Source organism: Manacus vitellinus, unplaced genomic scaffold (genome assembly GCF_001715985.3).
Source record: "Manacus vitellinus isolate BGI_N305 unplaced genomic scaffold, ASM171598v3 scaffold_16_pilon, whole genome shotgun sequence".
Taxonomy (NCBI): domain Eukaryota; kingdom Metazoa; phylum Chordata; class Aves; order Passeriformes; family Pipridae; genus Manacus; species Manacus vitellinus.
Window position 1 is genome coordinate 16,434,886 of NW_021939189.1, and position 8,414 is coordinate 16,443,299.

Consider the following 8,414-nt stretch of genomic DNA (forward strand, 5'->3'; position numbering starts at 1 on the left):
TCTCTACCAATCCCCCATTTTTAGCAATGTAAATTTGTTCTGAGCATCTAAATTCCCTCCAGTTTTTGGTAGTGATCTTTTTTAGCTGTTTTCCTTTGGGGATGTGAAGGCACCTTCCTTGTGCAAAAAATGTCCATTGCCTGTACAGCATGAGAGCATTTTCCTCTGGGATTTCCCTGCCAGCACTGGGAGGAGGAAATGCCATTTCAACCCTTGGTCCTTCTAAGAGCATCCCTCAAAAATGTGTGTTATTGGAGGGGGGGCAGGTGGAGCAGCAGCCTGAGCAACATGCACAGTGTGGTGGTCCCTGGTCACTGGGAGGTGGATCAGCACTTTCACCTCTTTTTGGGGCAGAGATGTTCCAACCCCACCAATCCCTGTTGGTGTGAGCTCACAGCCTTTCCTTCCCTGCCCTTCCCTCTGCTCTGTTCAGGATCTCTGAGAGCCTTTGTGTCTCACTTGGACACAGAGTCACATTCTGAGCTCTTTGAAGCACATTTCATATTTCTTAGAATCAATAAACTTCACAGGCAGTCGCAGAAATCCCAGGCAGTCAATAAGTCCCGTCAGGCTCCCTCAGGAGTGAAAGCAGAGCGTTGTAAGGACATTTCTTAGGGAGCTGCTGTTCAGGCATATTTGTTGTTTCAATTAGTCTGATTTAGGGGCTCAGTCAGGGGCTGCAGCCTGTAGCACTCACACTGTAATTTGATTTCTAAAGCTGCCGTTCAGGTACTAAGGGAGTAAAACTATGTGGTAAAACCCCAGTGTGACAGCAGCTGTGGAGATCCCAATATGCCTGTCAGGGAGATCCAGGGAGATCCCAGGGTTCACCATCACCTGCATTTCACATCCCACATCCCATCGGAGCCCTCCTGGCTTAGATCACCTGGGAGGAGCATGGAAAGGTGGGAGAATTACAGTGTTTTTCCAGACCTGTTCCCCTGAAGGGATGTTTAAACAAACAACAAGAAAAGAAAGTCAAATGAATGTGTGTGAGAAGTGCCAGATTGGCAGCTTGAGCGAGTGAAACTTCACCTGGGTGAAGGCTGCCCATGTTTTATGTGCTGGAGCTGTCAGTGCAGCACCATTCCTCGGCACAACATGTGTTCCTTGCTTTTCAAACTGTCCCTGTGTGCCCACGTTGCTCAGTCCTGCAGCTGAGAAGGAGTCAGATGGCCCTGATGGAGGTAAGGAGCTGGACTGCTGAGCACTAGGAAGGAATGTTGGCTAATCTGCCCTGGTTTTGGAGATGCTTAAAAATTGCAAGAGGTTAGAAACGATTTAAAACCAAAATATATGCAGAACGAGTCAAGGCGTAGCTCTGCTTTCAAACTAGAAACTACCTGGAACAAAGCTCATGTCTCTCCTTAGGAAATGAGGGCTGTGCCCCTGTTGTTGCTCCCTGGGAAGAGACCTCCATGCTCTCTCTGACAGCTACATCACCAAGGTCTCATCTGGACTTTCTCAGCACTCCCAGTGCTGCAGCACAACCTTTCCTGGCAGGAAGGGGCTTTGGGAGGCACAGACCCTGTGGTGAAAGACAAGTCCCTCAGGACTCCAGGGTCCTTCAGGGGCACCTTATGAGCCTGGGGAGTGGAAGCCCCGTCTGAACAAGGTCTCGTTATGAAAAGTTTAATTTTACAACTGTTCGAGCTTGTCCCTCTTTCAGATGGCATGGTAAAAATGAAGTATGATATTTCTTCCATGAAAAATCCACTATATTTATAGGAAATTCCTTCCCTGCATTTGAAGGGGTGATGAGGTTTGGAGGAGAATTCCAGTTAGAGGAAGCAGAGCCAAAACTCTGACTTTAAAGGGCTGTCTGAGAGTGCAGGAACAAGATCATTCCAGGGACTCTGTTCCTGTCCCAAGCTATTGTCCAATGTCTTTATTCTTTCCTGCTTCTGCAGCTCCTCCTCCCTGTTGTCACTACATCATAGCAATGACTGGTTTTGAACTGTTCAATTAGAGGACTAAGGTAATTTTGTTCACGTTTGCTATTCTGTCACAAGGTTCTAATACTGCTCTGTGCCTCCAGTCCCTGCCATTCAGAGCATAGGGACACTTGAGCCACTCTTTTCAAACAGGGGCCCTCTGGAATCATTCTATCTGTATATTCAGTTTTAAACACCCACAGTCGTGCTCTGAGATACAGGCCAAGAGCAAAGGACACTTGTGGGAGTTGTAGGTGTTGACACAACAGTCAAATCTATTTGGTCTCAAGCTTTATGCTTGGACCTGCTCATCTAACTCTGGCTGATCCATTCGTGTCTCACACGGGTAACGTGGCTTTTTCTTTCCATTTCCAGGAGTCCCCAAATGCAGGTGGCCAGCCCCCTGACCAGTTGGTTGGTACCAGAGCTGGAGAGGGATGACTGTGTTCCATAGCCCTTGGGAAGGGTGCCTTGGCCTCCTGTCAGTGAGTGCAGGGTGTTTGGGCTGTGTGTGTGTGGGGGGGGAATGAGGAGAACCTGCCACGTGCCAAGAATGAGGGGAGCGAAGGATTCCCACCAAATGATCCCACAGTGAACTTTTGATCCATCAGCTCATCTGATCCACCTGATCCATCAGCTGGGCCTTTCAGGTAACACACAGAAAAGGGCTGTGCTGCTGTTTGTCTGTAAGGTGTGCTGGGCTCTGCATTTTCCAGGCATCCTCTGCTGCTGGTCTAAGGTTGTTTCTTTGGTTTTCCAAACCCAGAGGCAAATGACTGTTTCTTTGTGCTAAGCATCAATTCTCTTCTTTTTTTTTTATCCTTTCTCCTCTCCATGATTTTCCTCTCCATTTTGAATTCTCTCAGACTGCTGCAGTCTCACTTCCTGGAGACTTCCCTCCTGGCACAGACACCAGGAGAAAATGTGATGGTGTTTACAGAGCACTGGGACTTGGGAGATGTGAAATGTGGACCTGCTGCTCTACCTCTGGTGACTCACAACACCTTTCTGTGGTTCTGCTTTCCTGTCAGGATAACCTGGACTAAAACCTCTCTGGGGAAAGGATTTGCTTTCCCTGTGTGATCCTACGGTGTCTAATACAACAGGACCCAACCTCAGGTAAGACCTTTAGGCACTCCCATTATATGAATGAGAACAAGATTATTGGTGTCAGTAATTAACATTCTTGTGGGATTGTTGGAAATGCTTTGGGATAAACACCACCTGGAATCCTCGCCTGGCTTATGTGGTTTCTGAGCTGCAGAGGAGGCTGATCCTGTTTGCACGAGAGGCCATGGACCATCTGTCTCCTCTCACTGGATGTGCAAAGTCTTTCAGGCCAAAGATGAGATGCAGTAGCTCAGGGAGACATTGGGACACTTGAAAAGTGAGGGCACGGCCTGTGGGGAAGAAGAATGGAGACTCAGCGGTCAGTGTGTCCCCAGGAATGATCTCACCTGAGAACAACACTAATGGCAACCACCAAACCAGAAAAATACCACCCACAGTGTCACTGAAAGCACTGTGAATGCCTGTGGCACAGTGTCACCCCAGGACAGGCTTCCAGAGAGGAATCTCTCCCTGCTTATGTGGATGGCAAAAATCCCATTGACTGCAATGACATCAGGATTTCCCCTTGAGTGTTACCTGGGTTTCTCTCCTTCTGGAGAGAAGGGCCATATCCCACATCATTATGCACATCCTAATAACAAATAGATAATTCTTTTCCTTTAAACTGTGGATTGGATTCCAGTAAACCCTGCATTTTGGATTCTAGGTTCCCTCTATCTAGCTCTGCAATCCCTAAATAAACAAACATTGGATTAGACCTCAGCAGCTCCCTCCCTCAGACACAGAAGGCTTTAAAAGCATTTCACACCAACTGCCCTGCTCGTGTTTCAGACTCCGTTAACCACGGATTCAGGGAGCTCCATCTCCCTCTCAAACTTCCCAGGGAGCTCACCTCAGTGATTGGAAAGTCTGCTTCCACTTGTGACCCTCTCTGACTCCAGCGAGGAGCTGGAATTGCTGTTGACATCAGGAATGACAGAGGTACGTGCTGGGGTTGGAGGGTTTCTGGCACGTGGCCTGCTAACCCAGAATTTGCTCGGCAAAGTCCGGAGGGTGACTTTTAACCTCAGAGCAGTTTGCAAAACCACACCTGTGACCAATAAATGTGAAAAATAAATGAAAAAAAAAATAAATCCAGCCCCTACTGAATGATGAAAGCCAGCACACCTCGCTGGGCTCTGGTGCTGGAGTCAGTGTGGAGATCTATACAGGAATAATTGAACAGGTCATCGTTGCCAGGAGTTGTCCGTGGATGGAGCTGATGCCTCACACATGGGGGAGGCAGCACAGCAGGTTAAACTGAAGGGATCTCATAGCTCTAAATCTTAAACTTAATGAAGCACATCTTTATTTGTGCTGCAGCCCCTTCTTCTCCCCAAATTGCCTTAACTAGCTGCTAGAGGATGCCCAGTAATGGAAAATTCTCTGGATAACAATAAATTGGTGTAACGACTCAGTGTCACCTCACATCCTGCTAAGCAATAGAGAAATCACAGTGAGAAAAACAGGCATAGCCAGAGTGGCACTGAACAGTGGAATCCTAATTCCATCACCCTTCTTGTGGGCCACAGATAACCCAGTGCAATTTGCAGCCGCTCTGAAGCGGCTCCAAGTCTCAGCAGGAGTCGGGAAGGCTCAGTGTAGCCTCGGGACTGAGGAGTCACGGAAGATCAGGGGAGTTGTTGTTCCATAACCTTGCCTCTCCACCAAAACCAGTGGGCTGGTCTGGAATGGGAAGCACTCCAAGCAAAACACAATGTTTTAATCACTGAAATGAAGGTCCTCCTCTGGATTTCTCTCTGGAGAACTGTCTGTCTCTGATGATCATGCACAGACTGCCAAAGAAGGTGAATTCTGGATTTAAATCTGTACATCACCAGTGTGTGAGTGACACCAGTAAATCTGGGCTGTAAGGCTGAGATATCTCCAAGAAGAGAGAAACACTTTTTCCACTTAAATGACTGAGGTAGAAGAAGTAAATATATTGTCTCCTACTACTGAAGGGCGAGGAAATCATTTATACACATCTGTTACACCTTTGCAGCCTAACAGTGGTGGTTTTTTCAATTCAAGAGTCCAAAAGTTTAGAATTACCAACATTAAGGTGGCCTGTGCGACTGTAATTTGTCCCTTTTGTGCATTTGCATTATGATCCAGTATTTAATTGTGATTAGATCACATGCTGTTCTTTCAACAGGTTCCTGGCCTTGCTCATTCTACAGAATAGACTGTGCTCACCAAGCAATAACTTTATTTTCTCCTCGCTGTTCACTGTGTGGCCTGTGCTTTATTTACAGCACACTATTCAAATATTGTTCTGAAGACAGATTTATTCATTTCCTCCTGAGCTTTTTCATGGGACTCATCACTATGGTATCCAAGTGCTTCACAAACTCTAATTCATTTTCCCAACGCTGGAGTGAGAACTGGTGTTGCCCTTATTTTACAGACGAGGAACTCGGGCGCACAGACAGAATAATACAAAAATCTCTTTTCATTTTAGAGATCTAATTAGAAATACTCGATGGCCTGATTTTGTCAGAAAATAGAACATGGAGAAGCATCCAGTTGAGTCAGAACTTGAATACACTCTCAGCTATTGCAGATTTATCTGCAAGTGCTCTTCACTTCTGCAGATCACGCTTTAAAATGTCAGCCCAGGCACCTGGGCAGTGCTGACTGCACAACTAGTGCAGTGCTGACTGCACAACTAGTGCAGTGCTGGGCAGGCTCTCTTTAAGGACTGAGGCCCTTTTCTGGAGCAGCAGTCACCCCTTCCCACCCACAGTGCTGTGCTTGCTCACTCCAGAGTTCCTCTCAGGGTGCATAACATACCTACATCTGATTTTTACAGCAAATTAAGTGGAAGTTGTTGAGGCACTTGCCTGGGTTCCCTGGCCTTGGTTCAGTATCTGAGCCAGGCTTATCCTTCTGCACTGGCTGCCTTTATCCCAATGTTTGATAACTGGGGAGTGTGTTCCTTTGCAGCCTGACTACTGTTGTTTTAATAAATATGTATGTCTTTTCAATCTAGAGATACCCTTAGAAAGCCCAGCAATTTAATCCTGTGCTGACAGAGATGCAGGCCATCAGCAGTGTGGAAAAACTGCCTGTATGAGGGATGTAGTGGTTGGCACACGCTCCAGCACTCAAAGGGGACGAGGAACGTTCTCAGTGTGTGTCAGACACCTGCTGCCAACAGTTTTCCAGTTGGTCTTCATTCCCATTCCTAAATTCTCACCTTTCTGCTCTGCCTCCCTCCCTCAGTCTCTGTCACTCCCATTCCTACATCACTGCCCCTAGTGAATTCCCTCTTCCCGTTGTCCCTGCTGCATCCCACACCCAAACTAGGGGTCCTCCTCCCTCATCCCACTGCAGCTCTCCCATCCAATCCCTGTGCCCAGCAAGTTCTTCCTCAGACACTGTATGGACAGCCCTGGGTGCCCCTAAGCTGCATGTTCCTCCTCCCGGAAATTCTCTCCCATTCCCACTCTGTTTTTAATTCTTCTCCCAACAGCCTGGCTTCCAGACTTCCTTATGAGCTTTGCTTTATCCCTCCCTCCAGGCAGACCTGTTTTTCTTTTCAGCTCCTTGTTCCCTTCCACTGCCCTGGAGAACCTGTCTCTCTCCAGACCCTCCGTGCCTGCCAACTTACCTGTCCCAAATCCAGTTCCCGTCCCCACTGTGTGTTTCTGAAGGAGCTTCCTGCTCCATGTTTCCCCAGAGGACTGGAAGGACAAGTTCCCTGCTCGCCCTTCCTACCTGCAGCCTTGGCATGGTCCAGAGCAGCAGGGAACTGGAAGTGCAGGTCCAGCTCTGACTCCCACAGCCCTGGGCTGAGATGAGGATGGAACTGCAGGGCAACGGAAGCACTGGGAAGCCTCCCCAGAGCACCAGTGGGATTTTCAGGGGGGTTTTCACTGTGGGGCTTGAAGGAACACCTCTGACAAGGTGACTGTTCTCGTCTACAAATTCGACAGTCCCTGACAGAAAGAACAAAAGGGGAAAAGTTTATAATTTAACCTGAGGTACGAACATCAGATGCTTAAATTTCAGCACAGCGGTTGCTCTGGCCCTATTAAATGCGACTGAGGGTAGGATTTTATGATGGGAATTCCTAACCAGCTTAATAGAAGTTACACTACCAGTCCTGCCTTTTAATCGCTGCTTCCATTTTCAGGATAAATTGCAGCTGGTTGCTGGTAATCCTTGTGGCATATCAGATAGCAGCGTAACTCGGCAAGGGTAAGGTGGAGAAACCCAAACATCCTTCTGAGGAGGTAATTATTCCATTGTGAAAATGCTCCGGGATATTTTTAGTGGCCAAACCCCCTGTTTCCTGACAGAAACATAAAATAATGAAGCAAGTTTCACAAGGAGAAACGCTTCAGACACCTGTACTAGCTGGTGCTTTGCAGTCACGTCAGTGTTTAATTCGTGCATCCCTGTGTCCCTGTGCACGGCCAGCCCCACACCTGGCTTTGGGGCACTGTGGGCTGTGCCAGCACTGCCTTGCAGAAAACCCTCTCCACCAACAAATCTGCAAATCCCGCTGGATCAGGGGTGATTTCACGGGAATATAGAGCTGCCTGCAACAAGAGGGACACCCTCGCCGCACGCACCGAGGTTATCCAGGGAAACTTTCCTTAGCAGGAGTCATACACCCGGTGTAAAAGCCTGGATTTTTTTGGGAACAAATGATTTAAAACTAGTTTTAGAACGTTTTGCAACACATTTTTGTGGGGATGTACCCTCGTTTCATGTCCCGCAGTGCCCCAGGGGTCCGGTTATCTCCGGGTTACCTCGAGCACTGGTCCTACATAATTTATGTCCTGAAAGAGACGATTCAATTAGTCAATAATAAAATGAGCAAGGACAGCGTGTGCGTTGTAAAAATATAATTTAGTGGGCAACAAGCTGAGATGGAAAAATATAAGGGTACACTCCATATGATTAATGAAGGAGGAATGTATATTTATAGCTCTTATTGTGTCCTTTGTAAGCAGAAGGATCCAACAGTAGGACTGGAACCGGCTGGTAATGATGTGGCATTCCAATGATTGGGATTTGAATGGCAAATGCTGTATAAAACTAATTACCCCCAGGAGGATGAAAGTACATTTCATTTGCCTTTTCGGAGCATGTTTGGCCTTTTCTTCACGTTTATTTACGCTCGAAAAACACGTTTATTATTAGGAGGGGCGACATCCCAGACGGAGCAGCAGAGTTACCCCCCAAGAAAACAAGTTTCCACAAGTTATTTTTACACATTTAGCGCGATTTTGGTTTCCTCGGTCGTAGTGGATTGCGCTTCCCAGCAGCACACGGCGTAGGGAGTTCTCGCTTCCCACATCCTCGGGCTCGGCACACAGCGAGGATACCCGGATTGGTGCCGAACCGTTTGCTTTC

The 8,414-nt window shown here is 47.5% G+C and overlaps 1 long non-coding RNA gene across 2 annotated transcripts; it reads left to right on the plus strand.

The window, feature by feature from the left end:
- Positions 1–2,100: 2,100 nt before the first annotated feature.
- Positions 2,101–7,437, plus strand: LOC108639060. Of its 2 annotated transcripts, none has more exons than XR_001920236.1 (3): positions 2,101–2,419; positions 2,966–3,053; positions 7,186–7,437. It is a non-coding gene; the product is annotated as an uncharacterized LOC108639060 (long non-coding RNA). The 2 variants fall into 2 exon arrangements; XR_001920235.1 differs by lacking the exon at positions 2,101–2,419 and adding an exon at positions 2,468–2,584.
- Positions 7,438–8,414: the final 977 nt, after the last annotated feature.